Genomic DNA, 8224 nt, shown 5'->3' with positions numbered 1-8224 from the left:
GGGTGTGATCACTGTAATCATGATCTGAATTAATTGTGATTGTAATTAGTCACAATTATTCATGATTAATTGTGAAAAAAACAAAAATTAACATTGTCACTAACAGCAGGCAGATGTGTGTGTGTGTGTGGGGGGGGGGGGGTCCGGGGGGGGGTCCGAGGAGGCCTCAACGGGATCCAAGCAAAATATTTTCGCAACCTTTATTTTTTTTTGTGTGTATTGTAAAAACAAATACCGCAGCTCATTTATAATAAATAACTGAAATGGTTGCGTTTTTATTGACGACGTGAGCTGATCCTACAATACTGTGGTCGACGACCGTCAGTGGTCCAATGAAAACCTATATTTAGAGCTCGTCCTTTTTTACCAACCTCAACCCTACCAGTCCCCGTACCCCCCCTCTCCTCCCTCCCCCTCCCTCCACATTAGTAAGTGGAGACCTGCGGGTTGCGGGGGCCAATATTAGTTAAGTATTTATTTACAGACCCTGGCAGAGCGCTCCTGTGAATAATTCATCTTCTCTGCTGAGAGGAGTCTGTTGACAAGGCTGCCTGACTGGAGGACGGAAATCAATGCAGCAGTGATGGGCAGCAGACTCCAGCAGATCTGCTCCTGACCTGCATCTGTGTGTGTGTGTGTGTGTGTGTATTTACAGTTGTTACAATACAGCCCTATGTAAAGTGATCAGCACTCGATCTGCTGATTGGAGCGAAACAGTGTCCGCGGAGGACAGACGGTCCGCGGGGAGATGTCTTCTCCGTGTTTCTCCATGATATTCACGGTGGACAGTAACTCTAGTCTGACTTGTTTTTTTTTTAATACCTGAACTCTTCATTACAGCGTGTGGTGGACAAACCGCTTAAATCGACCAATCTGGTAAAGACGGACGTATTCCGTTACAGTGACGCTGCTGCTGCTGAGGCTAATGCTGCTGAGGCTAATGCTGCTGCTGCTGAGTTTGTCTCTGAGTTGAACTTGACCTTAAAGATCTTTTATTTGACGTTAATGTTTGGGTCAAAGGTTTTAAATCCCCCCCCTCCGTGTGATGTCGTCTGAACAACTCCACAGTCGAACGACAAGATTTGAGTCGTGTTAACGCCAAGAAACATGAAAGAAACACAGTCGTGGGGCAAATGTTGCAGTGAGTTTTCATCAGATTCTCATCAAAGTCCAGTTTGACTTCAACTGGAATGTGTTCATGGGGTTTTTTTGTTTTTTTTTAAATATCTGTGGCAACACAGTCCGACGTCTGTACTGTCAGCATTCACCAACCCCCCAGTAAAAGAAAATATTATATATGGTTGAATAAACTCGTAACTTCAAGGACATTTTTTCTACCCTCTAAAGAAACCGTGTGGTTTCATCCAAACAGAGACGGCGTCTAACACGCCACGGTGATTTGAACTGAAGTCTGGATGGTCCAGTCAGTGTTGAAGGACTGTTCGGTGACAGGACTATTCTGGGATGTTCTACGTTTGATTCATTTTAATATAAACCTGAGGAACGTGACCAGGAACTGAACACAGTGTTGGAAAAAAAAAGCATCATGAAGTGTAATGGGCGTTTTCAATTATTCTGAAGAGTGCAGCGGTGGAGAGTTAGAGAAGAAGAGAGAGAACAGAGACGATCCATCAAACAGACAGACGGAGGAGAAGAACAGAGAGAGGGAAGAAAGGAAAACTGGGAATATGAGGAGATTTGATACAAGTGGAATTGTTTTAGTCATTTATAAATTTCATGTCTAACAATGTTTTAATGTGTATAAATCACAAGAAGAAACAGGAATTGTACATCTTCAATTTTAGTGATTTCACCTCAGGCTTTGAAAAATCACAGGTTTAAAAAAAGTCTAAAAAAGGTTGATTTTAAAGAAGGTTAAAAAAAGGTGTTTTTTTCTGCACAATAACAGATGGAATATTTACTAACCCTTAATAGATATGTGATTATAACTATTTAAATGTTTCACATAAACATAATAAAAAGCTTTTTAAAAAAGCTCTTTTTTTTAAACCAAATTAAGATGCAAAATAAATTTAATTTATTGCTGATCCTACTGTACAAAAATATGACGTGGATAAATCTAAATTTTTATTTAAATTTAAATCTTGTTCAGTTTGAATTTCACAATAGTTTTTAAACGTTGTAAAATGTCCAGTGACGGGAGTCCGTTTTTAAAAGACGTGAGGATTTTTGTCTGTGTTTGATTTGTCATGTCTGATGTCCTTAAGCAATGCAGGACCACATTGGTTTGAGTGGTGGGGGACAGCGGGGGAGAGAGGGGGAGAGCGGGGGGGAGAGTGATGAAGGGAACGCAAAAGACAGAAAATCGTCTGCATCAGACAATTTATGCGGAAACATACAGCTGAGCCGTCAGTGAAGGTTCGTAAAATAAGTGAAATGTGTGAGAGAAAATAAATAAAACCAGTCTGTGTGTGGAATACACCACAGCAAGAGAGCTGAAGACTGGAGGAAACACACCTGTCTCCTATTGGTTCCCATGGGCCACACGGTGGGAGAAGTGGTAAATCTGCTTGCCTTACAGCAAAAAAAAAAACACTGGTTCAATATTCTTTCTTCTTCTGTCTTGGAATGAAATAAATGCATTTGTGGCCCACAAGACACAGGACGACAGAATTGATGAGGAGGAGAGGGGTGCTAGGACAGAAGGAAAAAATGGACAAGTAAAGCTAAGCTAACTTGAGGCTAGGAGCTAAGCTAACCATCGCTGTTTAGTCCGTCATTCAGCGAAGGTTCTTTACATTAGGAACACAACAGTTCCACACAGTCGTACCGCAAAACAGCAGTTCAACAGTGAAGTACATCAACTAACTTTGTGATCAAAAAGGATTAAAAATCCCGTGATTTCTCACCTCTTATGTAAACCTAAAAGAAGACAGCAAAGATAGTACGTTGTTTTGCTATTAGCAAGCAAGCTAACTGGACCAATTTGATTAGAAAGCACCCAAAAATACAACCCATCTTTACTGCTGAGTTTTAATAATTCTCATCTTTCTGATTTTTCTTTCTTTTTCAGTGAAAATAAAGAAATTTTAAAATGTTCTCTCTCAGACGAAGTCTTGTCAGATTTAATTAAATTTTACTTCTTAGTTAAAGTAACAGCATTAGTTCCGTGTAACTGGGTCAGAACTGTACTTTCTCATTTTTCACCCTGACACTCACTGACAGTCGGACATGGTTTTCATTATTCAGTTGTGCTCCATCATCGTTTTTCTTTTCTTTTTTTTTTAACTTAATGAAAATGTGCGACGTTGACAACGTGCTCTATTGTTGAAGCCAAACTAAATTTTCTTTTTTCTTTTTTTAATTGACTTATTTCGTGAACCAGGTCAACTCTGGCCACTGATCAAAGACCGGGTTTGTTTTTTTGTTTTTTTTGTGATCGTTTTTCAGTGAAAACCATTTTGCTAAGTTGACAACTTTTTAAATTGAAGCCCTGACAGATTAGGTGCTCCGTCCTAACAACCTGCGTCTGCGTCAAGGTGGCTTCTTATTGGAATGCACTAAAAAAAAAAAAAAAAAATCATCTGAGAGACGGAGAACACAGAATTAATCTCAGTTCCGTGGCTTCAGACTGTCAGCAGCAGAGCAGCTGAGCAAGGCAGGGATTAGGTGTCGTGCATGAATGAACACTCACTTTATTAAAAAAAAAAACACAAATAAATAAATGTAAACGCAGGACGCAGCCCATTTTTCCAGTGACTTTTTTTTAACTGGACATAAATTTATGACGTTTTTTTTTTTTTTTCCCCTAAACTAAAATGTCTCGTCATCAGATCCGTGTCTCGTTATCAATCTGTAATCAATCTGCAGCGGCGCAGGATGGATAAAGATAGTAGTGGCCTCATCATTTCCTTTGCTGCTGTACTTCCTCCCCCCTTCCTCCCCCCTCCTCCTCCCCCCTTTCCTGCTCACACACTCCTGCGCTGGCAGGAGTTGATGTTGACTTTGAGAAGTACTGAAGCGCGGAATGAGCATAAAGAGAAGTACTGATGTCCACGGGCTGCTATCTCTGGGCTCCACACCTGCAGGAGCCACAGATTGGGCCACACACTCGTTCCCAGTCTGAATTAGAACAGGGCGTTGGTGGAGCGACAGACCTGGAGCCTCTGAGACCACATCGTGTTTGTAAATCTACTGCTGTACGTTCACTAAACCGTACGTTTGGTTTTCATCAATAAATCCAGACACAGAATGTTCCGGAAACAACTTCTTCCATCTTCAGTTTGGGACTGAACCAATCAAGGTGGACTCTGTCATTAATCAATAATTAAACAGCATGATTGAAGTCCGACAGTGTTGGACGGGGAGTCCTCCTGGCAGAGCCTCGCCTGAATGTGTCGATAGAAGTCGTTCACAAAAAAACCTCTGGAACTCCTTCAGGATCAGAGTCCTGGACCGTGTTGAGTTGAACGCGGCAGCGTTGCCAAGTTCACGATGCAAATGTCGTCAATCCGTCACTGCCAATTATTGATCAAAGAAACGTACAGATGATTGAGAAGTTAAACCAGGAATTAGGTTTGATTTGGACTGATGTTCTGACCAGGTGAAGGCCTGACCAGGTTTTTTTTTTCAGGTTTCTTTGCCCTGACTTTTCATCAGTTCGTATGTATTTTTATTAGACTTTCAGACTTATTTGACTACAGCTGTAAACTCTCATCAGCTCCAGTTAGTACTACTTTTCATCAGTTCGTATGTGTTTTTATTGACTACTTCTGTATCAAACTCTCATCAGCTCCAGTTAGTACTACAGTAGTACTACAGTAGTACTTACACCTGGATCCATAAAACTGACTGTCAACGTCACAGCAGGTATTTTTTATGTTCCTTCTTGTAGGAGCTGAAAACGCAGATTTCTGTCATTTCTGCAGAAAATGCAGTTTTAATTTTTTATGATGGAAAATGAAACTCCAAATATTTATCACTATATATTCACTGCATCGAAGCAGTAGTTGAAGTACTCAGTAACCACACGTGCAGTACCTGGAGCTGGTTCTCCATCTCACTCCCTAAAACTGTGACTAAAAAAGTCACTTTTCTAAGAGTTCCGTGAAACTGATTCCACTGCAGCGAGTGTCGCGACCTGGAAGAACCAACAGGACTAAATGTTGAAGACATTTGTTCCGGCTCAGAGAGAGTTTCTTTAACCTTAAACTGGTATTTAAATGTCACGTCTGTATAAGTGAATGTTAATTTAATAATGACCTTTACAGTCACCACTGACGGCTTTATCACCTCGTCCCCATCCTCCACCAATCCCAGACCATCAGCGATCTAATGTCCTCACACCCCCCCCTACTGGTGCTTTTTATGACTGAATGATTTCCATGATGTCATTACCGCGGTTACTTCCTGTCGGTGCCAAACGGTTGCCAAAAAGAACAGTTGGCGTGCTAACTGCCCGTGTGCAGAAACACGGGTCCAGATCGGTGCTGCTAATTCCTGCTCTCAGTGTGGGAGCAGCTGGACCTCCAGATGGTTTCTGGGAGTCCTGGGAGGGGGCGGGGTTAAACATCTAAATGACGACCCTGGACTTGGAGCATGTTTATAGATTTGGACTAATTGGAGCAAACAGGCTTTTTAGCACTGCTCCAATCAAACGACCAGCTCGCTGAGGCGGCGGCGGCAACAGGAGGCGCTGTGATCCAAGTTCTGAGCTGTTTGTTCAAAATACATGAATGGACTTTAATTGTTTCTCAACTGGGAATAAACCATGAGCAGACGTAGGTCAAACTGGTAATGATGAATGACCAGTCGATGTGGGACCTGCCCTTCAAAGTGAGGGCCACCAGGGGGCCTTATTTGCATAACAGTTTCTCCTAAATCCTTAGAAATCTTAAACTGTGGTAATCATCAGATTCTCAGGTTTCTGATGGTACCTGAACGCACCGTGTGTGACTGCTGCCACTTCTGTGTAACCATGTCAATGTCATGAGTTTAATGGATGTTAGCATTACAATGCTAACTGTATATATATATACATATATATATATATATATACATATATATATATACATATATATAGCAGAGTGAAATGATCCTTTATTAGGAATCATATGGCCTGACTCTCGACGGATTGTGAAGCTCTTGACTCTTGAAGGTCCTGGTCATCCCAGGTGCCACCAGAGAACACGGCTGTATCAGTTCACCAACTGTAATCAATACACCGTTTACAGCAGCGGCTAACGGGCTCATCCAATCAGGAGGGAGGATTACAGCGAAGACAAGGAGCGGCCTGCGGAGGATTAAAAATCTCTGCAAATATCAGAAAAAGAAACGCACGGAAAATCCTCACACACACACACGTCTACAGTGTCAGACAGCCAAACCAATCAGGCGCCAGCGTTGACGCAGCATCGGGGCCTCAACGCCGCTCTGTTCTCTGCCTCTGCAACCAGTAGTAACACCTGCAACAAAAAGGTATCACAAATGTCCCAGCATGCATCACCTGTCCGCGGCTCTGCATGGGCAGAATCCATTACTGGAACCGATGCATTCAGACTCACAGCAGCAGAGAATTACTCGACAGAAGGTCGGTGGGAAGGATTTTTTTTTTCCTCGTTCAACCTGAAGAAAACTTTTTATAATTGATTGAGTTTCCTGCAGAGTTCCAACACGCTGCCAGTGGGGGGCACTGCAGTCAAAACGGGGCACCAAGAACCACTGATGAATCAAATACGGTCTGACGCGATTCAACCAGGAAAAATAATCATGTGATTCAAATGGACGTCTGTTATTGAAGTATAAGATTTAATTCTGTATAATTAGCATTTTGGACGTGGTCAGATCGTCAGGTTCAGTCTCCTACACCTGACGCTGGTGTTGGTCAGTACGTCAGTACAGTTAGTGATGTGTTTAATGACGTTGTTGTTTTTAATGAAGATTTTTGTCTCGGATTTTTTCGGGTTTTTTTGTTTGTTTTTTATTGTCATTTTAGACACGCTCCAGTGACCACTTTTTTTGTTTGTTTTTTAAATCGTCGTTTTAGACACGCTCCAGTGACCACTGGAACCACAGGACCAGGTCCCACGGTTCCTGGTTCAGGTGCTGGGAAACTAATGAGTTCCATTAATGGAACAGGAACTGTTGGTAGTGTTTAACAGGGAGCTGTGGCAGAGATTGAACAAGTGTGATTAGAAGTAAGATACTGTAAAATCCAAGAACCCTGAAAACCACTTTCCTGTCCCACTGACTAACAGATGGCCCTGGGTGTGTGTGTGTGTGTGAGTGTGTATGTGTGTGTGTGTCTGCAGATTCCTGTGTGTCAGCGTGTGTGTGTGCACTTGTTCCAGGAGTTGTAGCCTCAGCAGGTTACTCTCTGTCTGCCCACCGGCACCCGGGGCTTTGACAAATAGGATGCAGCCCAGCGGTGCTGCTTATTAGCAACATTTGTATGTGACCTCACCTGTGTGCGTGTGTGTGAGTCTGCATACTCGCACAAATGTGTGTGTGTGTGTGTGTGTATCACTTAACACTTGAATGTGATCTGGGGAACTGAACTTTCCTAGACTCACAGTCAGCACTTCTCCGTGCAGTCGCTCGGCTCAGGTCGGCGAGCGGCTAATGTCCCTGTAGCACCAGCGACTGCTGTTCTCCTCACGGTCATGTGACACGTCTCCACTGATCAGGGCTGGAGGACTAACGAGGGGAACGGACACTTACGAGCTGGTAAATTGCTGAGAAACTGCCGCAAAAAAAAAAAAAAACCCTCCGTGGAAGCTCCTGTTTGGTCAGAGTCCACGTCAGGTCTGTCTGCCTGTTTCTACATCAGGGAACAGGTGAGTGTGATGTCACTGATGACATCACACCCACCTGTTCCCTGTGATCAGCTGCTCGTTAGCTCTCACCTGGTCTCACCTGGTGACCAGGTTATAAATACCTCTGGCCTTCACTCAGTCTGTGTTTGGTTGTTGTTGATGCGTGTTGTTCCTGACTGTGTGTGTGTGTTGATCCTGGATGCTAACTGCTGCTAGCTGTTCCTGTTTGTTACGATAGTCCTGCTGGTCGTTCCTGTTTGTTACGATAGTCCTGCTGGTCGTTCCTGTTTGTTGTGATAGTCCTGCTGGTCGTTCCTGACTGGTCGGATGTGGACTCTCAGCTGATCCGTCTCTCTGTTTCAGTTCTGCCTGTTTCTGATTCCTCAGCTGATGTAGCAGTTGATCTGACACACACATGGATGCCTCTCACACCTCACATATACTAACAC

Source organism: Cynoglossus semilaevis, chromosome 7 (genome assembly GCF_000523025.1).
Source record: "Cynoglossus semilaevis isolate Cse_v1.0 chromosome 7, Cse_v1.0, whole genome shotgun sequence".
Taxonomy (NCBI): domain Eukaryota; kingdom Metazoa; phylum Chordata; class Actinopteri; order Pleuronectiformes; family Cynoglossidae; genus Cynoglossus; species Cynoglossus semilaevis.
Note: the sequence above shows the minus strand (reverse complement) of the source record.